At 46.0% G+C, this 27,204-nt stretch overlaps 1 long non-coding RNA gene across 1 annotated transcript in view; it reads left to right on the top strand.

Moving 5' to 3' along the window:
• LOC125940884 (uncharacterized) overlaps positions 1-24,310 on the top strand; it is a 186,299-nt gene extending 161,989 nt beyond the window's left edge. The window contains exon 3 of the long non-coding RNA XR_007464058.1: positions 24,200-24,310. This is a non-coding gene — a long non-coding RNA (uncharacterized LOC125940884). The remainder of the gene's footprint in view (positions 1-24,199) is intronic.
• The last annotated feature ends 2,894 nt before the right edge of the window (positions 24,311-27,204 follow it).

Below are 27,204 nucleotides of genomic sequence, written 5' to 3'. Positions count from 1 at the left end.
CGGAAAAACAAAACGTGAACGAAATAGCAAATAAAGCATTCTTAAGAAGACGCTCTGCTTATGCCTTTCTGGTGTTGGGCTGCTAAGCACAAGGTCGCGGGATCAAATCCCGGCCACGCAGCCGCATTCGATGGGGGCGAAATGCGAAAACACCCGTGTACTTAGGTGTAGGTGCACCTTAAAGAATCCCAGGTGGTCCAAATTATTCGGGAGTCCCCCACTACGGCGTGCCTCATATAATCAGATCGTGGTTTTGGCACGTAATGCCCCACAATTTAATTTTGATTTTGATTTTTTTTTGGCCTTCCATACTTTCTTTTTTCTTTCTTTCTTTCTTTCTGTCTGTCTTTCTTCCTCTTCGTCTGCTTACTCCCTCTGGGCACGTGAGTGTCCACCTGCGTCTCGACGCCGCCGCAACAGCACCAAGAGCACGAATGTAGCGAAAAAGGAACGTAAGGCGGAAGCGTTTTCCTGGCAGAATGCGTCCCATGTGGGCCGTCGTCGCCAGAGCGGAAGTGTACTTAGCGCCTGTTGCTTCCGGCCTCTGTCGCGTTCTGCTGCCGTCGTCGCTCAATGAGCGCGCGAACCTGGCACCCCCCAGTGGCAACTCGTCGCCTCTATTGCGGACTAGATTGCCTAGTACGTGGCGCTCCATTTGGGGTCGTTAGGGCCGCATCGTTCTTTCTCTGAATACTTTTTTTTTCTTTTGGAATCCGAGGTGTGACTTTTTTTTTTTTTACACGCTTTCAGAAAAGAAACATGGTGGCTGCAGGACGACATAAAAAATTTGGAGGACGCTTAAGCTTCGCCTTTAAGAGTGGAACGCGACAGCATTCAAAGATCTCTGACTATTTGTCAGGCTTCCCGGCCAACTGCAGCTTTCTTTTTTCTCACCTTCGCTACACTCTACCTTTGCCTCGGCGCGCCGCTGCCGAGGAGGCGAGCGCCATCTGGAGGGTGTTTCTTCAAGTAACCTACCCGGGCGTGCCGCTGTATGAATGGTAGAAATGCTGCAAAAGGGGTTTGTGTTTGAGTTTCCTCGTAAAAGAATTATGTTTTCTCCTATATTCAAATAACAGTCCGACGTTATCATAGCTCCAGGTTGTGGTTAAGTTGTACTTTACGATTTTTCTGACGCATTTTACTTTGAGAAATTCAATTAGTTCACCAGCGCATCTGCGCCACGCGGAGGGCCTGCGTGGTCGGGGTGGTTCGGGATGATCTTCTTGGCCGCGGACGCCGAGACCGACGCCGGATTTTCTGCGACACGGGGGCCCTTAACGCTATCGCGTTAAAACGAAGCAACACAGGCGGTAGCTACGAAGGGGTGGTTTATTCGTAGGGAATGCATGTGTACATGACAAATTTGGAAGGTATTGAAGATAGTTGACGTCACATCCGCCTGTCGGCGAGCAAAAGAGCGTAATGAAAGAACGGCCGGCCGGCCTCAGTGGCGAAGCGAAGTGTAACCTGTGGGGCGGACGAATTATACTTTGCTATTACTGGCACGTTATTGATTGATTTATGTAAGGCGAAAATGTCATGCACCCAACTATATCACGAAGCTACAGAGGAAAGGCATCTATTTTCTTTTCTTTCGTGAACTTTCGTCCATCTTGCGTGCTTTCGTAGAACTGATTTGCCGTAGTCATTGATTGTTCCAGTGCTTCGAGTTATCCATTATTTCCGTCTCGCTCTGCGATCTGCTAGCCTCAAGCTTAGCTCGGATGATTGAACGACCACCCTGTGAAGGCGTTGGTCTCGAGTCCGATCCCCGGGCCAGGACCAATTTTTGTTTAACTGCGAAGCATTCTTTCTGAAAAAACACGTATCAGTTTCCTTTTTAGCTTAGCGCTACGGTCGGTATCACATTAAATTTTTTTTTCTTTCACGAATCTTCCTCCACTTCGCAGGCTTCTCCATACCTGATTTGGTGTTTTCATTTCGACGTACTACCTTGTGGACGGTGTAGTAGATAAACACTGTATGAGATATGAGATAAATGTTGCGACGTTTGCGGGTGTATAAACATAGAAACATTGAATGAGGCTGCATGCTGCACAGGATGAGCACCACCGTTTGGTGTGTGTGATTTAATACATGCTGCTTGAGTGAAGCTTCGTTTCGCGCGGATTCCGACGTGATCGTTGCATCTCCATAACTTCTTTTTACATTGCGCCCGCTTCGGAATGTGACCGTCACTGTCGGGAGTCGAACTCGCACCTCGTGCTGCCACGTCCATTTGCCGTGGTCGCCGAGCCGCTTTTCCTGCCAGAATGCTCACCGAAAGATTGATCTGTACTATTCTAAAATTACCACTTAGCGGAAGTGTACTTTACATGTTTTAGTCGCTAAATGTTATTGGTCAGTAAGGCAAGCAGGCATTGAAAACATATAAAGAAAAAAAAGGACGATTTGCTTGCAGGGGCAAAGTCGCAACGTGGTTGAGTCGACCACATCAATATTTTGTGGCGAAATCACGTTTGCTCGTAAAATTTGTCATTATAGCGGATAACGCGAAAAACTGGAAGTAGGCTTTTCCGCACTGTTTGCTTGCCCTACACAAGATGGCCGACCTCCCGCTCGCGGCACCATTGTCCCGAGGTTAGGTAGGCTTGCAAACAGCGAGGATGTAGAGTAAGGAAGACATGGTAGCAAAGGGATAGGCGGTACCTGCCCGTGCGCGCCTGCTTTCTATCCACTTCTGCGACGGCGTCCGCCATCTTGTGCGGCTCGAACGAGACGGGTTGGGAAGCGCGCTCGCAGAATTTCCTATGTCCTCCATCGAGGGACAACAACGTGTCGCAAGAGCGCGGGTCCGCACGTCGCAGGCAGCAGCGGCAGAATTGTGGCGTGGGTTTAGCGCGTTATCGAGCGACAAAAAATAAAGAAAAGAAAGCGCAGTGCACCTCGCGGCGAAGCCAAAAAAAGGGGGGAGGGGGGGGGAACAAGAGTGATGAGTAAAGAAAAAATTGCAATGTGTAGGCTTGGAAAAATGCTGAGATATCACGAGGAAGAAAGAGAAGTGCACGAGAAAAGGACGCGCTGGAAGAAGAGTACAAAAAACAAAAACAAGAAAAAACGGAAGGGCAGTTCCGATCGCGAAGATCAGCGAAATAACTTCCGTACCCTCCGGTGTGTGGTGGGAGAAAGGAGCTGACTATGCGATCGGCTCCGAGCGAGACGACAGAACGCATTTCACGTTCTTTCCTTTATCTCCCTCTCTCCATCTCATTTCGGATTCTCACTTTCAATTTTTACCTTCGGCGTCTGCCCCCCCATCTCGTGGTTTGAGGTTCGAAAAGTCTGGCGAACAAAATCTTAAAAAACAAAAATAAAAAAAAAGGACCACGTCAGAAGACGTAGGGTGGCCGACCTGTTTCAGCGAAGTTGAGACGCCGCCGCGCCTTGCTGATCTCGCTTCTTCATTGCCTTCGCGCGGAAACTCTCCCCTTCTCCCCCATCCCTTATTCCCTGTCATCTTCCCTCTTTCTCTATCCCTAAAACCGAGCACACGTAGGGAGTGTCACCTTCTCCATTCCGCCCTTTTCGCCTCCCACCTCTCCTTTTTTTTAGGCACTCCTCGCGCTTTCCACCGACGTCGGCCTTTAGGGACCGCCGCGTTTTCTGTGGCACCGAAAGACGTCAGATCCGTTGGATATATGCTTCCCCAACATTATTGCAGTCTTCGTTTCGTTCTTTTCTCCCTGCGGTTGGCTCTTCCTCACTCGTTCTCTGTCCATTGAGACTCTCTTTCTTTTTTGTCTGCTGTTTCACCCCATTTTTGTTTCCTTATTACGAAGGAAGGGGGTCATCCTTTTTATGCCTGTTTGTCAGGCTTCCCCTGCGTGCAGTGCGTCCCCTTTGACCCGTGTTCTTTCTTTTTTTTTTTGCCAAGCTTTCGAGGAGTATTGGTTCATTCTGTGGCAACGTTGACTTCAGTGAATGGCTTAGCATTTTTATGATATCGTTCTGTTTCGCTCACTGATTCTTTTCTTTTTGTCTCGCCCTCCGGTGTCTGTAATGGCGCTGTCGGAGCGGGTTTATTTCGCCTTCCAGTCGATAAGACGGGTGACGAATAATATCACCCGTGTTTTTCTTTGCCCCAACAATCCCAATCTTTTTTTTTTTCCTTTGCTGTCATTCCCCCCCCCCCCCTTTTTTTTTTTTTTTTTGTTCCTGAGAGCGGGAGAAGAAAGGTAGGGGTGTGAGGGGGGGGAGCGGTTAAAATATTTTGTTATATCTTTCGACTTGATCTTTATGGGTCCCATAATACACCAGCTGCGTACGGAGCTTCCCCATAGGCCGTTGTTGTCTCTTAGCTCTCCGATAAAGACTATCATCTTGTCGTGCCCGCGACGTTAAAGTGAAATGTTTTCGTGGACGATTGACGAAAAGAAGGCAGCACGCGAAACGCTATAGAAAGTCGGACATTCGGCAAATGGCCGCTTCGACTGCCCGACCTCACCACCAGGGGGGAGGGGGGGGGGGGGGTATTCTGGAAGTGTCCACCTAGTGAACATGTCCATTTCGTCTGCTGTTGAAGTGCTGATTGGTTGGAAGCGCCTGTCTGCTTCTGGCGCGTACCCCAGCGCAACCAATCAGAACTTCAGCAGGAGCAGATGAAATGGACATGTCCACTAGGTGGACACTTGCAGAATACCCCCCCCCCCCCTGGAACATGGACGAATTGGCCAATCTCGCCAAGTTCAGAGCGCATGCGCGCGTCTCTCCCGCCGGCGACATCATTCCGTTAGACCACGCCCCTTTCCCGCTGTACTAGGTGGGGCCTGGTTTACTCGTATGTGTAAATTTGCACCGCTCTTCTAATCGCTTATACAGCCAATACAGATGCAACAGCGTTACATAACCAGGGATGGCCTTGACGTTGAATGACTTTTGGGCTTTGTGAGGTCAAGCCGAATGAACATTTTTTTTTTTTATCACGAAGCCCTTCTTACTGTCTTTTGCAAAAGGAAAAAGGCAAAGGCGATATATATATAATATGTCATCATCAGCCTATATTTAAGTCCACTGCAGGACGAAGGCCTGTCCCTGTGACCTCCAATTACCCCTGTCTATGTACGTACGTACGTACGTACGTACGTACATACGTACATACGTACGTACGTACATACATACGTACGTACATACATACATACATACATACATACATACATACATACATACATACATACATACATACATACATACATACATACATACATACATACATACATACATACATACATACATACAGGGTGTCCCAACTATCATGCACCAAGATTTACAGATATGCAAATGCCGCGTAGCTGGACAGAACCAAGGTAATATTGTTTGCCGTCGCTTGGAGATACTCACATTATTTGTTCTATTCCGCCTAATACATAATTAGTCTTAATTAATCAACTTTTTAAATATAATAATTAGATGAAAGGTGCCAAATAGACACGCAAAGTGCCTCGAGCGGCCAGTCGCGCGGCAAATATATATGATCTCTTGAAAAGGTCGGTCCACCTACCTTAACTGTTGGGTAAATAAACCGAAGATAACCGCGACTATATATATATATATATATATATATATATATATATATATATATATATATAGTTTTGTGCTCCTTTTTTACGGACTGTGCAACCGTGTTTCAGAGTGCTATCTATCCTCCTCTTGCGGTGTCAGCTTCCATCAAGTCATCTCATCTGCCTGCTCTCTTATGCAACGCCCCCGATGCGATGTCGCTGGCCTTTTGCGAGCGAGGGACCACCTCCGCGATTGAAAGCAATAACTTCCAGCCGAGGGGGCAATCTGAGCCGCTCACCGGAGATCGTACTTGAAAGGTTATGTCGCGCAAGCGTTACCTCGGAAGGAAAACTCTTGCGTTTCGCGTTCGCTGTGTGAGTAGGTGTACTTATTCGTCGTTCTCCGTCCTTCCCCGCGCACGCGATGAGTGACCCGCGCCGTACACGGTTGAACGAAGTATTAGTCGGGGGACTGCGCAACTTTCCATTAGGGAAAATTCCTTGGAAGCGTGTATATATGCACAGTAAAGGAAATTACGTGAAAGCCGTCTAAATATACCTGCGCCTAATGCGGGGACAACGATGTAGATGGTTCGGTACGTCCGTTCGTGGTAATCGCCCTCTATTTCGAGCGCTTACGCGCCCCTCCGTCGTCCTCAACGGAAATCATCGGGTGAGGGCAGGGTCTGAAGTATACGGGATGTGGGTTCCGCGAAAATGTCGGTCTTCGGCCCGTTTTTAGATTGGTGCCGTTGAAACTGTGCAACACTGCGTGTTTTTGGTCGCTTACACTACTAACTACTATAATAAACTAGCACATTTCAAATCGAAGCTGCGTTCCTAGGCTCAAGAAAGGTGCAGCTTTTTCTTTTTTTTTTTTCCTTGTTCAGATTCCGTACTTTGAGCCTGCCTTTGCATGCTGTCACTCATGCGTGCGTGCGTGCGTGCGTGCGTGCGTGCGTGCGTGCGTTTGTTTGTTTGTTTGTTTGTTTGTTTGTTTGTTTGGTCGGTCGGTCGGTCGGTCGGTCGGTCGGTCGGTCGGTCGGTCGGTCGGTCGGTCGGTCGGTCGGTCGGTCGGTCGGTTGTCGCGTTGTTAGTGCAGTTAGTAGTCGCAATGACGCGCTGCTCCGATATAACGCGACTCGAAGGTCTTGCGACGGCAAGCAAGTTGAGGTCTCCGTAGCGTACACACGGTTCTGCTGACATACGTGCTTGTGCCTATTCATCGCCGCTTTAGGCTCACGTTTATAAACTTGCGCTAGCAATGTACGGATGCTACGTCCCTTGATGTGTTTGCTGCGGCGAAGCGTTTTGTCTCCTTCTGGCGTGCACTGGGCGAATGACGGCGCTTGTTTCCAAGATTTCGATGCAAACCTTCGCCGGTTTTTTTTTTTTTCGCTATTTCTTTGATTTTTAGACATATGACACAGAAGGAGGCTTCAGACAAAATGACACGAATCAAATAACAAGTACTAAGCAAGGCTAGCTAGCCTACGTAAAACTTAGTGTGCTTATCCCCGGCTAGCCTAAACACCTTTGCAAATCTGTCAAAATTTTAAAAAGAAGCTTGTTCACCTTCATTTTTGGCCGTCGTGAGTACATTCGTGCCATAAAATGGTTATTTTTCATTATAATCTAATTAGTGTAGTAAATAAATTAGCAATTTGTCTGCTGAACTATTCGGAACAGAATTTTTCGCCAGCATACAAAGAACATTACTGTTGGATTTCATTCATTCGTTAGTTCGTTCATTCATTCATTCATTCATTCATCTTATTTCACATGGATGTTGGAGGTATTCCAAAAGCTAATGCGAGGCTTGGCATGGGCTGTACCCCAATACGAGGCAGACTGATTGCAACGGGCTTGGCACTATACACCAGAAGGTACAGTTGCTATTTTCGATGCTGTGTGTATTACAGTAGAAGTAACAGTTCTAATGTGCGTGCAATACACCACTTACATTAAACTTACATTATCAAAAAGACAAGTTTAGTCATACGTAGCGAAATAGGAAGCAAGCAAAAAGCGGCACAACAGAAAAAAAAAAGGGGGGGGGGGGAGGGGGGAGATACCTTTAGAAACGTAAACCCACAAACGCTACAAAAGCATTCCAGCTATTTACCGTACAGCAATAAAATTATTGAATACAAGAAAAATACAGGTATCAAGATTTCCCTGCTTGAATCAGAACTTTGAGGAATCGTACTCGGCTCATCAAAAATTATACGTTGGGCTTTGTGGAATTGTACGCATATTATACTGTATGATGCACAGGAGGTTTTCACAAGCCTGTGCAAATACAGAGTATAATTTGCTGTCGCAAGGAAAAAGCTTTCGACACTAAATCATCTTCCGGCGTCTCTATGCGTTGATTACACATACCGGCCACATTGCAGTCGCTAATACCAGGGAACGTCCTCTTCTTTCGCGAGAAACGTCCCACGCCTAATTGCAACAGCCGATGCTCCGAAAACCTCCTACGCACGCCCCTCTGTACCAAGTCTCTTCAGCTTTTAATTTCGGCGTGCCCGTCGATAGGACCGCAACCGGCGAAGCCTTCCACGTAGCGAGCATTTTCGACATCTGTATCAACGTGTTGGGCCCGTGCAGCTGCGTCTATAAAAAAGGATGCGGGGGGATTTCGTGAAATTAGTCTTCGGTGTTCAGTATTTGATGGTATGATGGGGCAATAGAATCGGGCAAATGTCACCCCGCTGCGTAAAGGAAGGTGGAAAAAAAAGAGATAATTCAGTTGCGATTGAGCGGTCAATGCGTTACCACTACGGCGCACCCCTCCGAGGTCGCGGATCCAGCATTTAAACTGCGTTCAGCACGTTTACGTCTGGTTGACCTCCCTACCTTTCCTTTCTTCTTTTTCCTCCTCCTCTTTCTCCTTTCAAGGTATATATATATATATATATATATATATATATATATATATATATATTATACACACACTTTGACTCTTGAGATGTAGGTCCTACACTGATTCCGCACTTTTCAATCGGCTCCTCGCCACCCGCTGACCTCTCTACTCTCTTTCAATCTCTACGCGCGCGCAGCGGCTAGAACTTGCCGCTCGCCTATCACGCGGTGAGGGCCTATTTCGCCATAAGCCTTTTTGTATTATTTATTTTATGACTAGGCTTCGAAGTTGTCACGTGACGCTCGCTCCTATAGGTCTTTTTCCTTAGTCCACGAGCTGCTAACGTCTTACCTCCCGGGTTGAGTGGCTTACTTCCGATTCGGCATAGAGTTGCAGAAAGCCGAAATTCTTCGCTTAAATTTCTTTCGTGTCGAGTATCTTGCACGTTATGAAGGCTCAGCCCTTTGGAAAGGGTATTTCGACCTTTAAACATGTACAAACAGCCGTTGTCCTTGTGACGCGTAAGTTTTGCTTTGAATGTAGACCTGACCAGAATGAAAAAAAAAAAAGAAAGGCTGCAATGATGGTACCTATTATTAGTTAAATAATAGTCAGTGAGTGAATATAGAGTGATTTGTTATTTCCTATGGCGTGCCTAAGTCTTCCGCACTTTTTTCACGAGTTAGCCGAAGGGACGCTCAAAGGATAGCACTATAGTCGGGGACAACTTATGAAATACAAACGATCTCCGCCCACGAAAACCGTAGTGCGCTTGCTTTCACTCCTAAAGATAGCCGAGTTAGATGCTTTTCACTTCTAAAGATAGCCGAGTTAGATAGAGTCTGCTCACAGCTTAACGATTTTGCTATGCTAATGTCAGTGCTTGTCCAGTTGGAAAATAAAACCTCGTTGTTCCAAGCTACACTATTACCTTTGGCTGAGCACTTACATCAGTATCACCCATAAAATTGTCCAAGACGTTCAGGTTGGCTCCTAAAACCAGCGGCACAAAGACACATCTGTACGGAGCTGACTGCCGTTTTAGGCGCTTTAAGTCACAGGAATGAGCGAACCCAATTGGCACGCTTATATATGCAAATTGTGAACAGCACGCATATAACTTTTTTTATTCTTAGGTTTTCACCGACTATAAGCCACAGTAAACAGCCTAAAGTATTACTAAAAAAATTCACTCGTTCATTTGTTGGAGGAAAACTTACATTATTACTAAGAAAAAAAAACGACCGCCAAGCTTCCCTCTCTTGAATGTCATAGAGACACGTCAGCACCTGTGCGTCATTGTGGCGTCACTGATTTCAAAGTATTTTCTCCTACTTTGGCCTTTTTATTACTGACGGATACCTAATATTCCACTTCGAGGTTCACTCTCTCCTGTCACCTCCCTCTCCCTTTGATGTCACCTCCCTGTCTTCCCTTTTTCCTTTTGTTTCTCTCATCGGTGTCTTATTAGAGCCTTCGCTGAAAGACCCTGCTTAGCTTTTTCGGAAAGAAGAGCTTAACGATGACCAGCGGTATTCTATTTTGCAGTTTTCATCCTCAAATATCCCCAATAACGCCTATAAGGGAAAACGAGGGAAGAAAGGAGTCGTAAGAGAGGAGGTGGCTTGTGCCAGCGGGAATAGGGAACAGAAAGTACAACGCCGCCTATTAGGTAAAAAAAAAGGAAAAGGCCGAGAGTGTAGTGTCGCGGCTGCGCGCGATGGCTGCTCGGGAAAGCAGCGTTCGGTAGGGAAGAAGCGAACGAGACGTTGGGAAACTTGGCGAGAGAAAGGGATATGGGGGAAAGTACCCGGGCAGACGCTCCCTAAAGGGGATGAATGGTTCGTGTTGCGGGAAGGCGAATCGGCTATTAGCGGCAAGCGCGCGTTTAGAGAGTCGTTCTTTCTCGCCTTATTCTCTACTCTTGGCATTCGCTTTCTTTTTGCTTGTATTGTGTATGCTTCCTGCTTTGCTATAGTTGCGTTTGCTTTGGTTGTTACGCTTCTCTTCATGCCTCGACTGGTTGTGGACTTATGTTGCGTTGTCTTGAACGAAAAAAAAAAAACTTTTTTTTTATTTGATAGCACAAGTGCACCAGTAAAAGAAGGAAACAGGGAACGCAGTTTGGATTGTTCCCTTATGTGTCCGAAAGCTTGTTCCCTTAGAAAACAAAATTATCCAGTGTTATTAAATGAATAAGCGAAGCGAAGCAGGCGGCTGTTCGGCTCGGTCCCTCACTGGTGCGGTTAGCTAAATGATGGTGAAATGTAGAAAACTGTGGTTGGTTCTGGAAGTACTTGCTCGTCTTGGCCTTTTGGAGTGAAGTTTGAAAACTTGGAATGGCGCCCACACCCCGGGCCAGGAGCTTTCGGGCTCTGGAGGATGAACGCCAAGAGGAGAACGTTAAGCTTTTCATATTCGAGCTTTCTTTCGATAGAACTCTTAGGTAATGATAAAAACTGTACCCACTAGGAAGTACTAGGAAAGCACGGGGAGGGGTCGGTGACGTCGCGGAGATGAAATGAACGACGCTTTGATGTTCGTGCCTCGGTTTCATTAAATTCGCAGCTCCTTCATATAAAAAATGTTGATGAACTGTCAAGCGCTGTCAAACTTACTTTGCCTAAGCCAATCATATTCTCTGCCTGTCTGTCCGTCCGGTCTGGTCTGGTCTGTTTTGGTTTGTTTGTTTGTTTGTTTGTTTGTTTGTTTGTTGGTTTGTTTGTTTGTTTGTTTGTTTGTTTGTTTGTTTGTTTGTTTGACCTACCCGCCGTGGTTGCTCAGTGGCTATGGTGTTGGGCTGCTGAGCACGAGGTCGCGGGATCGAATCCCGGCCACGGCGGCCGCATTTCGATGGGGGCGAAATGCGAAAACACCCGTGTACTTAGATTTAGGTGCACGTTAAAGAACCCCAGGTGGTTCAAATTTCCGGAGTCCCCCACTACGGCGTGCCTCATAATCAGAACTGGTTTTGGCACGTAAAACCCCATAATTTTGTTTGTTTGTTTGTTTGTTTGTTTGTTTGTTTGTTTGTTTGTTTGTTTGTTTGTTTGTTAGATTTTAGGGCACTTTCTTGTAAAGCGCCGGACCGAGCACGTCTAATAGCTCAATTGTTGGATTTTTCCTCTGCTACCAGCTCAGTCAGGTTCCCACAACTTCGTTGGTACGGAAGATACGTTTAAGTTTGGTTGAGTCACAGATGGCACTTGAGTCGAGGCTAGATTACGGGGCACGGATATTAACATCACAGCTATATCGGGTCTGCGAAAATGCAGCACCATTAATTTATCACGCTCTCCAAGCACCACGGCGTGAGTCGCTTTGGAAGGGCCAGTAACAGCTTGGCTCGCGTGGCCGTTTAGACGGGGGCCTGAAAACATTCGAAAATGGGTGTACCACCTCTGCGAAAGGAAGTAACGTTATTGCGGTCTCGTCGTTAGCCATTATCCGAATCTTGCAGCAGGTTTCCCTATTGCATTTCCTGTCTTCCATGCCAAACCGGGGAAGGTGGGTGGCATTCTTGCTTGTAATATTGTCCATGAATATGAAGATAAAAATGCGCATGTGCATTTTTGTCGGTGGAAATACATTATATGTTTAAGCAATGTATGTATGTGTCACGTTGCATTCATTTTCGTTCTCGAACGTTGATTTGTGGCGATTTTCTCTCGTGACATTTCGCGCATATCTAGTCTATATATAGTACTTGCGACATCCTAAAACAATATTCCTGTGTGGTGAAGTTTCTTGCCTTGGCGACTTATCTTAATCATAACGTCATTTTATAATGTGGTTCTTTTCCTTTTGTGATGTTTTGTGACTTCGTATATTTCAATACGATGAGCAACTCGAGAACAAGGTGAAAGCAGGAGCCAACGTGTGTGGACTTGTATTTTTCAAGGCGACATGTGCTCTCCTCGGCACGGTATAATGTATATAGGTATGGTTCTTCTAAAGGGGACAGAGGGTAAGACGGGTGGGCGAGGTAACGAGTGAGCGTGTGTTAGCGGCGATGGTGTAGAATTGAAACGAAAGATAATGCGCTACTGAACGTCCATCCATCATTTCCATCTCCCCGCATTCCCCGTATTTTCCCCATATAGTTCAATGTGGGCCGTGTGAAAAGGAGCAGCAGTTGTCGCAATCTTGGTGCCAGCATCTGCTTTTTCTCGTGACAAATTAAAAAAAACATACAACTTGAAGAAACATCGTTTTTGAATGCGACCCTCATCCGTCGCTGCCTCGAAGAACCAGCCGCTTCCATTGTGAACTGCATCCTTTTGATATTTTAGAATGAACGTTGCATCTAGGGAATCAGCGCGTTGGCGACATGATATTCTGGCCAAGTCGAAGAAGAGTTCGCTGCGCTGACTATTCATTTTCAAGGTCTGTTTTATTTGAATTTTTTTGATGGCCAGTTTGTTTCACTATCGTGGCTTCGTATTGAGCGCAGTGGTCGCGACCGTATCGGTCTAAGAGGCGGTTCAACTCGTGTTTCCACATCGGTGTTACGAGCGCGCTTCCACCGTTCCGCGTTGCCACGGTGGCCACAAGCTGCTTGCCCTTTGACCGCAGCTGACCGGAACGTGTTGCGCTAATGCGCCTCTTGCGTTTCGCGATTCTGTAGCGCGCTGTCGCAATGGTGTCGACTCGCGCGCTTCACACTCGCCCCTTCTTTCTGCCCTCCCCCCCTAACCCTGTTTCCGCAGATAACACCGTAACGTCATTAGCGCCGGACGAGTCCGGTCGCGCGCGTTTGCCTTTCCCGTTTGCTCCTCGTTGTCCGCCACTCTGGTGTTTGTTCATCTTGCCTCTGTCTCTCTCTCTCTGTTCTTTCCCTCACCTAACTTTCTTCACCACTCTCGCCCCTTTTTCCGCTCTGAATACTACAACGCGATAAAACACGAGACAGCGAGATGAGAGCGGGGGACACACAAGACTCTGTAGTGAGCTATCCGTATGGATGAAGCTGGAAATGTTGGCGGCTATTGAGTCGTCGCCGGCTTCTCCACGCAAACCATTAAATTGTTCAGGGATCAAAGGGCAGCCGCATACGGCGATTTTACTGCATTACAGCTCCCAGCTTGCTTCACAACCGCTATCCATTATGCGCGGAACTTAGTCCCGGTTGAGTCCTAATGTGTCGGCCGCCTTTAGCTGTGTTCATTGTCTGTCATTGTTGTCGTCGACGCCAGCGTCGACCACAGTCTTACGCCTTTTAATGTGCCAGCAGTTTTCTCATTTAAACTGGCTAACCTCCACGTTCCGCCCGCTATCTGTCCTGTAAAGCGTGCTTTACCTTTTGCGAGCGTGTACGTATAGGAAGCGCACATAGCTTGCGCAAGGACGATATTGATGGAGTGGTGACTGTTCTCGCAAGTGTTATTTCCGAGAAACCGGTGAGTGGAGTGACGACTCGTAGCGCGCTGAGGAAGCATCAAATGTGTACGACGAAAGAGCAAGATGTACGTACATCGTTGTTAGACTTCGGCTCACTGCTGCCTCAGATTAGATACACAGCAAACTCGTTCATTCGCTGCGTTTTTCTTTTTCCATCACTTCACTGCGAAAACTCCCAGACGGAAAGTGGTCCTTTATCAGTGCTGCAAATATCATCGAAATCTATATCATGCTTCAGCGTAGATACTTGAGATGGAGATAATGAACCTTCGCAATGCAGCATGTTCTATGCCTTTTTCTCTATCTATTTGTCTGTTATTCTCAGCGGTTTAGTAAGCAAATTAGCGGTCAACAATACGCTGGCTAATGTATTAACGGTCGTATGTAGGCTGTTCCTTAGCGCTTTGTCATGGTGGGGATCAAGTTGACCGGCGCTCTCCGCAAAGAACTTGTTCTCGACAGGACAGTCCTGTTGTGCAAGACTAGAATTGCTGAGATTAATACTTTAATCGTTTCCTTAGCCAGAAGAAATAAACCACCAACGCTTATAGTTGATCAGTTCTGCGCGTTTCCGCAGGAACTGAGTTGCCAGCGCTCAATCCTAAGCAACGACGAGCGCGAACGAAAAAAAAAACAATGCGTCCTACTGAAGTTGAGGAATTTTCTAGCTTGTCTGGCCCACAGACTTCGAAATTGCAGAACGTGACCGGCTGTTTAGGACGTGTCAGTTATGTGCCGGTCTGAACGTACCATGTTGCGCCGTAGTTTCCGCGGGCACAGAGCTAGGATTTTAACTCGCTGTCGCACGGGGTTAAGGAAAAGGTCTAAACGAGTTTTTAACGCCTCGTCGACGAAGCGCGCGAAATTGCTGCCGGCGACGAGTTCAATCGCGTCGGGTTTGGAACAGTGTCTGCCGAGTTTTGGCAGTTGGAACGTCCCGCGCAGACGGATCTTCAATCTTCTTTTCCTCTCTTTTTTTTTATAGGTTTTCTTTTATAAAGCTGCTTCGGAAGGCGCAGCAGTCGCTGGAGATGTAGCGGTATACCTTTGGAGGGGTTGTATTTGATTTTTCGTTTACTTCTCTCCTCTTTTCTCTAGCTTTCTCTTCTTCTTCCAAGTTGCGTGCTCGTAAGCGTCTTCCCGATACTAGGCTTCTGAGAAGCTCGCCGTTTTTTTTTTTTTTTTTTTTTCAAGCTTCTCTCCCGCTGAGATGAATCTCAAAAGTTTTTGGCTAATGCCCTCCGCCCTACCATAGCGCCAGCGTTGTGCCTTGTTCCTTAACGATCGCCTGACCCGTAATATCTAGACTCTAGATTTCGAAGCTCACCGGTTTTTCTTTTCTTGCATTTTTTTTTTTCGCTTCCTTAAACTCGTCTTTGATAGCTACCGATATTCTCTGTTAGGCGATTTCGTGACTGGTTAGCTTATTTGTTTGTCTTATTTTTTTTCTGAGCCATATCTTTTCTTTTTTCTTCTTCTTCTTCTTTTCTGTCTGTCTTTTTTTTTTTACCAGTGTGTTTGTTGCTTTTTTTCTGAGTGAAATACGGCCAATGGTCCTCTTGGCCTGCGCATTGACGTTATTGTGGTAGTGAACTATGTTGATCTTGACCACTGATGACTTTCTTGGTGTTTTTATACCGATTCTGTCGCGGTAGATCGCTGAAGATATTAGATTATTTCTCTTCTTGTTAACTCCTTTATTTTTCCTTTCTCTCTCATTCTTTCTTTCTGGCTTTTTTATGTCACACAACTACGCACAGCACCATTTAGATTTAACGAAACACAATTTCTAGAAACGTGCGATCGAACCATGTTTTTTTTATTTTTTTGTTCCTCTACGCCAATTGATAATGCGCAATGTGTTTAACTCTCCGAAGCAACAACGTACGCACAAGGTCTTGCCCGATTTTTAGTTTGGGGAGGCACGGGAGGGCAATGATGGGTATGCTGTGCTTAAATTCAGCTGAAGGATGCCATTGACCCGTTAAGATAGTTTGACGCTCCCTTGAAGGTGTAGAAGACGTGCTCAAGAGATTCGCTCTCTATACGATAATAGCGTATAATAGCAGGCAAAAAATTACGTCTTTATTACTCTTTTCTTAATTATAACTTTGTCCGCACGTGTCTTGTCAGTCTTTCTGACCATTTCACGTTGTGGTGATGACGACGAACAAAGGCAGTGCCAAAACTGAGTTACGGATTCAACTCTTTATTGAGCAGAGTGAAGCGCACAATCTCATTAGAGTACGTTATTTCGCCCTAGCGTCGGCGGCAACATTCAGGGACGCTCCGACACGTGTAGGCGAGCCTTGCGCCGACAAATAATTATACAGCTGTGGCTGGCCGGTTAAAAGTGATAATAGAGAACAATGTGTGCGTCTCGCTATAACGAAGCTCTTCATTTAACGAAATTATTCTCGGTTTCGATATGCTGGTATAAGTACGCGATTCTATTCCCACTTTACTCTCACCAAAATACAGCCGTGCCTGCGGAAAATCGCAACACGATACCTTGTACCTCCACCATATCCATGACATGGAGTACACAGTGTGCGTTGCTTTGTGGGCTACGTTACCTGTTTGATTTCTCTCTCTCTCTCTCTCTCTCTCTCTCTCAATATATATATATATATATATATATATATCGCTGTGTGTGTGTGTAATACGTACAAACTCATCGTGCTATATTCTGCGTACACGAGAGCAGTAAAGATGAACGTGAAAACGAAAGAACTAAGCACCCTCCCAAGCAGCAAAAAAAAAAAATGAACCAACAAGAAAAGCAAGAAACGAAGCGGTGCGTTGGACTGAGCCTTGCAATCGCAAGCCATGCATGCAAGACGAGAGTGCAATATCCGAGATTTATGCTCCTCACTATACACTACGCCTCGCGTCTTGCTCACTTTCAAACTTGCGCGTTAGGTGGCAGCCGAGTGCGCCACTGCGGTGCTCGATGACGCTTGCCCCCGTCTCCTGCCTACTTCTCTCTGTCTCTCTCTCTTTCCCCTCTCGCGGGCACCTTTTGAATTATGTCTGAGCGAGGAAACCGTGTTTCCATCTTGTCTCCCATAGCGCCCTCTTTCTTCCTACGAGAGCCCTATGCTCGGCGAGATGTTTCCGAGTCGCTCTGCCCCATTACACCCGAGTGCACGAGGGAAATTGTCCGCACCGCAAGTCTCCACGTTCGCGTCTAGCTAGCATGCCGTATCTCATGCCGTCTTGCGCTTGCGCGTGTGTGTGCGTGTCTGCGTGCGCCAATTTTGTGTGTGTATGTGCATCTACGTGTTTGTATGTGTGTGTGAGTTACTCCCTGCGCATGTCTGTTTGTCCTAGTGCGCGTGTCTGCACGTACGTGCCTGTGTGTGAGATAATGCTGCTGCGTGCGTGCGTGCGTGCGTGCGTGCGTGCGTGCGTGCGTGCGTGCGTGCGTGCGTGCGTGTGTGGGTGTGGGTGTGTGTGGGTGTGTGTTTTGGGGAAAGAGGTGGGTGACTTTTACGGCCGCTTCACTGCGTTCTCTCATTTTGTGTCGCACTTGATCGCTACGACATATTCTAGCGCTCGCCTTGCAAAACGGCTAAGAGTGTTATTTCTTATAAAATCTCGAAGAAGCCGGAGAGTGTCACGTTTCTCGTACACCCATCCCACCTATCAAAAGCAACGAGTTCGCGCTTTCCGCCGAGATATCTCGCTATAGCTCCGCTGCGGCGCTTCGAAACGTAGGGCTCGCGTCATCCATTGAGCACTGCAGGGCATGCTTGTTAAACGGGTGCTTTCATTTTCATACAGTTTTGCTCGATGGATAACCGGTGCTGCGATTGTTTCGCGAGCATTAAATGCAGATATTCTGCGCATTACAGCCCCTGCTTAACATTTGCTGTGACATGACACCACGGGACAGCCGGGATAGGACAGGCTTGGCGTGTTTTAAACGTTTCCTGTCCTTAGATACAGTCACGGCCAGTAAAAAACGTTAAGCCTTCACAATATGCATTGGTCATGCCGAATTACGGTTGCAGTAATGTTTGTTCCCCTACAGTGTTACAAGCAAACGAAGGAAATGCCAACGTACGATAGGAACCAGCGCGCAGACTGAAAATCACCTGCTTACGACGCGTCCATTCAAGCTTCCCGTCAATAGCTTCAGCTTGTCCGTAAACGTATTACCGTTTGAGAAAGAGCGGGTTACTGGAGAGGTGTACGGCAGCAACAATGTTTGTAGTGACATCTAATGACGCCGAGTTTAACCATAGAGCACACAAAGATAATACTGCAACGACTTGCCATAATCTACTTGACTGCGGGTGTGTAGGGCTGGTAGTGAGGTAATAGTTAACGTGCCGTCCCTTTCTGCTTGTTTTCTTCTTCTTTTCTTTTTTTTTTCGTCAGTAGAACGCTCACGCAACACCAGGGGTCACCTGTAGGGTAGCAAACTGAATGAAGTCCATTTAACCTCCCGGTCTTTCCGTCCCCATCTGTCTTTCTTTGTCCATCTATCTATCTAATCTATCAATCCATCTATGTAGACAGAAAGTAAAAATAACGAAACGTTTCGGACTTCGCGAGCAGTGGCATAGTCTGTCTGGTTCCGTATCCTGGCCAGTCCTGCGATTTCCCGCTCCATTTGCCCAAGTTCTCGTAACTTCACCGCGCACTTCGAATCGGAAACTTTGGTAACTTGAATCAGTAATAAAAAAATACGGAGAAAGAAAATCGTTTCGATGTAACATAAACGAAAGAAAAAAAAACGAGAACTTCGCAACGCAAGAAAGACCCGAATTAATGTGCGTATCTGATGTCATTGCGGCATCCCAGCTCGCTAATTCGCTGCAGTGCGGCGGGAGCCGTTACGGTGTTCTTGCGACACGCCACCTGCTTTATGCCATGGGCTGGTTGCAATGCCTCCTTCCTGTAGCCTTATCGGTAAGCATTTAGAGGGACACTGAACAGAAACTCTAAATAAGTGCAGGCTGATAAATTAATATTTCAAAACACTATTCTCGCCAACTTGGGGGTAATTTTGGTTGGTTATTAAAAGACAGAATGGCGGTCTAAGTTCTATATCTGCGCCGATATCATAGCGTCGGTACATCTGTGTGATGTTAGGGATTTCAATATATATATATTCATTGCTATTGGGCCGCAGTGGCTCGGTAAAGGTTATTGAAACTTGTGAAGCTCAGTCGTCTGGTTTTTTTTTTTTTTTTTTTTTTTTTTTTTTTTTTTTTTGTAGAAGTGCAACTTACTGCAACATACAGCTACTCCTATTTTTATATTTATTGTCTCTTTAAGAGGAGCCTATACTGCAGGAGGTTTGCTAAAAAAAAAAATGCCTGCTGAGAGTTTTCAGTGTTCAAGCGTTTACGAGAGCTTCAAGAAAATCACCGTGTCTCTTTTTCGCACGGATGCAGCGGTTCATCTCGTACTCCGTCCCGCCCCTGATTTAAACATCTGAACGTGGTGTCCGAACCCCGACATTACTGTACCGAATTAGTGAAGCGGACTGCAGGTTTAGCGGAGAAAAATCGAACGGGCACACGAAACCGACCGAAAGGAACCGCGGCTCTAGCGGCGTGGCTCCGCAGAAGTTATTGTGACGTTGTTTCCGGATGCTCGGGCTCGGGCTTCCGGTCCACCGCTGCTCCTCTAGCCTCCGCGTTCTTCCAATATCCGTGCACGCACTTTTCTTTTCTATTTTTTTTTTTCGCTCGCTTCCTGGCATTCCAGTTGCGTTTTGCCCGTTCCCGAGTATTCCGAGTCGTCTGCTATCGATCTTTCGCGTGTTTTCTTCTCTTTGAGCTCTTCCAGGGCCGTTGTTGCTGGTCTTTTTTTTTTTTTTTTTTTTTTTTTCTTTTTCGAAATGCTGCTATTTCGCCACAACGACAGCAGACGGACAGAAATCGGGGTGCACAAACGCTTGCTGCCAAACAGACGAGGCCGCGTTTACATTCCGTCTGCTGTTGGCCTTTGATACCTGTTCCGGTCGTTCCAGACGTTTCTCTTCTGACGTGTCCGTTGCGGCCGTCGTCTGTTTTCCACAGGCTTGTCGTCTGCTATGCCGGCCGTTCTGCGCTCCGTCTTTCTGCGATCGGCTAGGCGCGCAGTTTGCTCAATATACCCTGTTCCGGCCACGCAGTGCGGTCTTCTTTCTTCTTAGTATTTATTAATTTTTCCTCCGTTTGCTTGCGGATTTGCTCACCATGTGTCGTCTGCCGAATTAACGATTGCGTAGCTCTTCGGTGTTTTCGTCCAGATCTGGGGGCTTCGCTTTTTTCATTCCTCTTCTGTTTCTTTAACCCCAGTACCTGTCTCCCGACTAGTAATTTCCGTCCCCGTGACTCAATTAATTCCTAAACACACCGCGTGCATTCGTGTAATAGCTGCACATTTTCTAGTACTTCGTCCTTGAACCGCCACAGGACGGAACCATCAGTATATGGCTAGATTCCGCGCCAAAACCGACAATGTGTAGTTGTTAGCCTTAGACCATGCGTAGCATCTATTACTATTATCATGATTATTATTAAACTGGCAGCAGTCAAGAAATAAAACTCGGTTTTCTCTGTCCGTTCTTTCTGTTATGCCGCAGTCATCGGCAGGCCACTCATATGCGTCATCCAGACCTTATGGTCAAGAAAAAAAAAAATCTGTTCCCTGCGACAATGTGCTCTTAGGAAAGAGGTGAGACAGATCCGAGAAAAAAAAAAGACATTTTATGTGTTTATGAGTCGGACGCACTGGTGATTTGCTGTGTTGTCGCGCAGCAGCTTTAGCTCAATTTCGCGTGATGTTTTGCGAGCCACGCAGACTGTGAGAATGGTTACGTCTGTGCACATTTTTCGGAGGCCGAAACGGGCCGTGATCTGTCGACGAGAACGACATCGTCTGTATATAGTAAAGAAGTTCTTGAAAAGATGCCGATTGCCCTGTTGTAGTTGCACTTCTTTTCTTTCGTTTCTTTCGTTCTTTTCAGTTGTTGAATATTGGTTCTTGCTGTCGCTGGACTCATTCTAACATGCGATGTCGCCTTCCCACGTCGTTTCCTCTACATCAGTCCTGGAAATTGATCGTTTATTATAACTTGAAATAACAAAGAGACTGCCGTGCCGTGCTCAATGTTCTTTTTTTTTTTTTCATAAGAAACCACCGATTTTAATAGCACCTACTTTTTACTATATCCCTCAAATTAATAATTTGCAAAATGTAGTTTCACTTTTCCTCTTTCTTTCTCTAACTACCGCCCGATTTATAGCTTGTCCCCCGTAGTGTGTTTGGTTGTAACACCAGGCACCAACCAACCAACCAACCAACCAAGTTGCTGTCGTTGTAACGGACTTCACAACTCGAGGAATCGATGAAGTCGTCTTGCTATTTTCCCCCTCTTGTCCTTACATAAATACACGCGTATTGTCCAAAATAAAGTGGTCGTTAGCTTGCCCTCCTCATTTATGCAAATGTTCTACTCGTTTCTGCAAAATACTTCGCGCGAAGTGCGCTTTTTTTTTTTCGCAGACGTGGAACATCTGCAAGGTAGCCTCTTATCGTAACCACATTCCCCGCTATTCGGCACAGACGCGTTTGTTGCGGGGAATATAACGGTCTTTTTTCGGGAGCACGCCCGGTAATCCACAAGGCGTTTTCATTCGCGAACGTTGTTACAATTCAGGAGAAAACGAGGTCGGTATATGGGAAGTAAATTACAAACGCGGGGAGATGAACGTTCTTTCTTTTTATTTCGTGTTCTGTTTCTTAGGTTTCCACGTCAGCCTATGTAGTCTTTTCCATCGTCACGCATGCATACAGCTGAGTTTCCATGCTAGTGTGCGCGCGGCTCTATGCGTGAAGCCTCGCCCCCGTATTTAGAGAGAGCGAATAAACGAGCTTCCTTTCGTCTTCGGGACAGCAACCTCTTTCCACTCGCGCGCTAAAAAAAGTAAAAAAAAAAAAAAAAAACAAGTGTGAAAACTGCTTCTAGTCGAGTCGTTTCAACAAATTCGCCAAATTTCTCGCGAGAGAGTGCCAGATTCATCGCCCCTAATGACGCCTTTTTTTTTTTTTTTTTCGAACAAACGTCAAGCATTTCCCACTCGAGTGTGCCGTGACACAGTCCCATAAAGCGCTATAGCCCGTTTCCTTCGCTATCAAGTTTGTAGCGCACCATTCACTGACGCAGCTGCATCTTGCTCGTCGCTATTGTGCTGGTGCCAGCCTTTCGCGTTGCTCTTTTGTCTCTATATACGCCTAAGAACCGTCGTACAATACATCGCACAGTGCCTTCAACATTTCTTTTTTTTTTTTCGAAATTCACTCGGAAGTGATTACGCAAAAAGTTCATTCCCTGTAGGAAGTATGGTGCGCGTGTGACTGTAAAGAAGTGGTTTACTCGTATTCTTGTCGTCCGCTTTTGAGGAATTTTGACTCTCAATTGATTGAGACCTCTGTGTCGTCCGAGACGGCCGAAAGCAACCTTGGGGTGTGTTTCGAAATCACTCAGATTGCGTGACAATACCGGACGCGGCAGCGGCACGGCAGTGTACTACACATAGTTCCATCTTCGTCTCGGCGTATAAGCAATGAAATGTGGGTTTTACCATAGCAAACATGAGGAGGTGATGGAGGTAGTTTTTTTTTTTTTTTTTTTTTTTCACGTACATGAAGACGCAGTTTTCGGCGTCGAAGCGTGGTAATTGAGCTTTAAAAATTGTTTTTCGTGTTCATAACATCACAGTTGACAATAAAAACCACCTTGAAGACCGATTATATCCCATATGTGTGTTCGGGCCTCAGGAAGATATTATCTTAGGGGCGTGAAACTGGATAGTAATCGCTTAAAATGCTTTCTTTTAAATTTGTCTCATTTCGAAGGGGAACAGGTAACCGTACTCGCTCGAATAGTGGAAAAGGGTGCATTCGTAATTGCTTTAGAGAAGTTGTAGCGACCGAACATACGCTGCGTCCCCACGAAATAGTGCTCATTGAGACTAAAATGTTCAACGCTAAACGTAGATATGGGTTCTGACAGCCCTGCGGGATTGCCTTGCTTGCAGACAGCGAGCTAATTAATTTGATTTGGTCTGCAGAATCTTAGAAACCTTATGCATATTGAGTGCTTCGAGTCGGAACCTCTTGAACACTGACACTCGTGGGTTACGCCTGTCGGGGTGTTTTTATCACAGAGTGCGCGTGGAAATTCTTTTACATGGGTCGCTTTTCCTGATTTGTTTTGTTGTTTGTTTGTCCTTTCTTTCATATTTGTTTTTCTTTTTTGTTCCAGTTACTTTTTTTGCAGACTTAGTAGGTTGGTGTGTTGTGTGGTGCGTTTATGAGGAAATGGGTCGTTACCATACCTTGACTGTGTATTGGGATTGATGTAGCTTATATTCCCATCTGCTTGTAGTTACTAAACAAGACAATAGAAGCGTTACATTGAAAAGCAAGTGGTTACGCATTAGCATGTCGAATTCTAATCCACACGTCACGTTTCTTTGCGTTTTTGTCGTTATGTATACTAGCTGTTCGAGTAAATCTGCAACTGTATTACTCTCCTGTCTACTTTCATTTTCAGTATGGCATACTCGTAAGGGGAACGTCTACAGAAACTAGCATAATGGAACGTTCTATATTCCTAAAAAGAGCTGTGCGTGCTGTTGAAGACGTGTCACTCCGTGAAAACACTGAGTGTCCGTCTTCAAAACACAGGCTACTGAAAATTTCACAAACATGTCTGAAAACGTTATCCATGTATACACGTAAACAAGTAAGAAGTCATAAACGATTTTTTAGCAATAATATTTAAAGGTAAATACAGCCTGCGATTTGCGGCAATTACACTATGAGGTTGATAAGACAAGAACGAATTAGGGCTTTCAACAACGTTCGGTCATAATATGGTCCGCCTTAAAGCTCATCCGGTAATAGATTTTCAAGTTACGGAAATTCCAAACCTTCCTTCTAAGCTTTTAAGCAGCAGTCTACTATTACGAGAGACGTAATACCAGTGTTGGTAACTTCTTTAATATCGTTTTCCTGTTTCGTGGTCTTGTATATGACACCTTCATCTACAATTAATGTTACGCAACCATTCATTGCACATCTTTTTTTTAAGATTATTATTCTCGCATTTATGCGTCTTACATAACGAATCGCAATATTGAGATATATTGTAGTTTAGTGCTTGTTCTTTTTTGTGTGTTTCCCATTATGCAAATCCTGTGGTGCAACTGTGTGTGCTTGAATTACCGAGGGGAGACATGTGACATGTTGTAAAAACATCTTTTGACCCCACCTTCTTTTGCTTGCAGTGTATTCGTTCAGCTGAAATGGATTTTATTGTTATTATGTTGCTCACGATTGTAAAATGAGCGGACTGTCCCGTAATTTTTCCTTCCGTCTCGTGTTCTCTATTTCGCAGGTGAGTTTCTCGTACACTGGTGTCGTGCGCGATCGTTGTCACAATCACCTTCCTTCGTCTCTACCAACGCCGAGGCCAACTGCGGTGGCGTGTATCCGTTAAGTATGCACTTCATGGAAACGGATTCATCTTTTTCCACGCGCTATACGGTGAGTGTCTCATTTTTTTACAGGGCGACGCTTCTTAAAGTGCAGTTTCGCAGTAATTTGTCTTTGCTTCTGCGGTCGGTATCAATGATAATCAGATTCAGAACTTTTTTTTTTCCAACAATTTGTTGGGGATCCTTCAGGCGAAAAGATGTTGCGAACAGCTTGAATGTGTCTGAAGGCCCTTCACGACAGTACAGTGGCCAGTGTACGGAAGAAGTAAGAGTACTAGTTATAATCTACATTCTATAAAAGCGTTCTAAGGTATTAGAATTCTGTTGCGTTTACAAAACAGTGCTAAATACACAAAGTTATAGAGTGATGAGGAAAGAAAACAGACATTGCCACTTCATACCACGACCAAACAAATACTAGACGCGTTAAGTATATCACAGACAGAATGCCATATCATTGTACGACTATAAAGCATCAGTGAGAATCCATCCACAAGTTCTCATATACAGACTCGTATGAAAAACAGCAGAAAACAAAACTTCCAGATTTTTTCCATTAGAAACGTAATTATCGATCAATATAAAATAAAAGTTCCCTTGCATGCACCTCACGCGAATAGCTAACACCTTCTTTGCGCGGTTTTCGAAGGCAATAATCCTTAATTTTTGTTTGTCACGTCGTGCTTTACTGTTTATTCGTTGGAAATCAGCAAGTAGTTTGTGTGGCTGCTATGGTAACGAGCAGCTGTCTGCGTGGGAGGCCTTAAGCGACGTAAGACCAGTAAGACCGGTGAGAACGCGGAGGTGGCGCCGGTGACGAATCATCACTAAGAACCGCCCTCAAATAGACCCCTATATAGTCGGTGACAACCTTAATAATTGCAAGGTTATATGCACGCTGTCCAACTCGAACACAATTCGCATAGATGCGCCAGTCAATTAGGCTCGCTTATTCTCCTGACGTCAAGTGATTTCGCGACTTTTAAGCAACTATGTGTGTGTGTGTGTGCGTGTGTGTGCGTGCGTGCGTGTGTGTGTGTGTGTGTGTGTGTGTGTGTGTGTGTGTGTGTGTGTGTGTGTGTGTGTGTGTGTGTGTGTGTGTGTGTGTGTGTGTGTGTGTGTGTGTGTGTGTGTGTGTGTGTGTGTGTGTGTGTGTGTGTGTGTGTGTGTGTGTGTGTGTGTGTGTGTGTGTGTGTGTGTGTGTGTGTGTGTGTGTGTGTGTGTGTGTGTGTTTGTACAGATCGGTCATTGTGTCACTGGTTTCAGGACTGAAACATTGACTTCTAGGGCAAATGTCATGGGTGATCATGATATCTCTGCATAGCCATGGCTTACATTTTAGCTCGAAACAACTAGCTTTTATGTTCCGGTTAGCCTAACATTTACATTAGCAGAGCAGAGTCATTAAGCCTTGAGCGGACTCCAACAAGCTCGGCTCAAAGGTGAAGGGCAGGTTTTTCTGGGAAGAGCGTCCTAGTAATTATTAGGTTCTCACCGACTATAGTACTTCTGAACGGCGGCTAAACTCGCTTATAGATCTTCGCTGTCTTTGATATGTCTGTTGCTTAGATTGACATACATCTGCGAAGCATATTTTTTCCCTCCGGGGTTCAGCTTTATACTGTATGTTCAGCTGCGTATTGTCTCAGTGGCAGGTTTCTCGCGATAGTGCTACACGTGTGTGCGTAGCAAACCTTCCGAACTCTTTACTCTTAAAGTACTTTTTCACCACTGGAATATGTGAGGTTGTGATCGGGACTAAGTAAATCGACTGTCCATCCAAATAGCTGCATTCAGACACTTTTTCAACACCTGCCACCTTCTGAAACTAAAGCGAGTTATAACTCCTTTTGGGTGTAGTAATAGGATGTACAGAGGGGTCTACTTTTAAAGGGAACAGTTGAGTGCAGAACATGCCCGGATTTATTTCTCTCTCGCGAGAGTACAATCGCCTAGATTTGCAGCGGAAAACTTGTGGTTGGTAGCCCTGACTCCTTTCGACACACCTGTCGACAGTTGCACTGACGTTGCTTCCGCGGCAACTTGCAGCTATAGATAGCGCCAGCACAGTGAAAGGCGCACATGTGAGTGTTCTCTTTAACAGTGGACCACACTGTACATACGCGCGGCGTCGCTGTACACGTCACCATTGGCAGGTCCCGACCATTTCCGGCTGCCGATGTCGCATATCGTCCGTGTGCGAAAACGTCGAAGGGTATTTTAATGCGATTGCATTAAATGACCCGTCAGCGGCGTCGGTATGCACACGGATACTCAGGTGGGCGAAAGCCCACCGTGGGGTGGAGCAGACGTGCTGCATAAAATGCTCGCTGTGTCGCAGATTTTTTACTGTATATAACGTACAGGCAACGTACATACAATAATAAACGCAGTAACTATATACAATGACTCTACCGAGACGCACAGGAGAGCGCCGCGGTTTGTCGGAGCGGATTGGCTCGCACTGGCCGCTGACGTCGTTTAGCCGTCGCCGTGGTTACGAGGGGCGCTGATTGGATGCGCGCGGCGCTGACGTCACGATTCTCGCTTCAGGTTCGCGATCGTGCTCGGCCTAATAGCAAGGTAGGGAAGAGGACGCTATTCCATTCCGCGCCTAACGCTTTCGGGTCTGTGTACATGCGCCGTTCTAAACCTCTCTATGCGCCATATTACGGGCAGCTAAGAAAGACAGGCCCCATGGCCAACGGCACGGGGTTGCAGAAGTCGTTCACGAACGTTATTACCAACTCCGCTGCCTGTCGCCGTTCTGCCTGCTGTTTTTCTCCGCGTTGAAACTCTTCGAAAAGTGCTTTGTTCTCATCTCCCTCTTGTTTCTTTTCTTTTTTTTTTCTTTTTTCGTCTTTCGCTCAGTGTTCCGTCTAGGCCGATTTATGGCGTCCCAGAT

Source organism: Dermacentor silvarum, chromosome 10 (genome assembly GCF_013339745.2).
Source record: "Dermacentor silvarum isolate Dsil-2018 chromosome 10, BIME_Dsil_1.4, whole genome shotgun sequence".
NCBI classification, from domain to species: domain Eukaryota; kingdom Metazoa; phylum Arthropoda; class Arachnida; order Ixodida; family Ixodidae; genus Dermacentor; species Dermacentor silvarum.
This window is presented reverse-complemented; position numbering and strand designations above follow the sequence as displayed.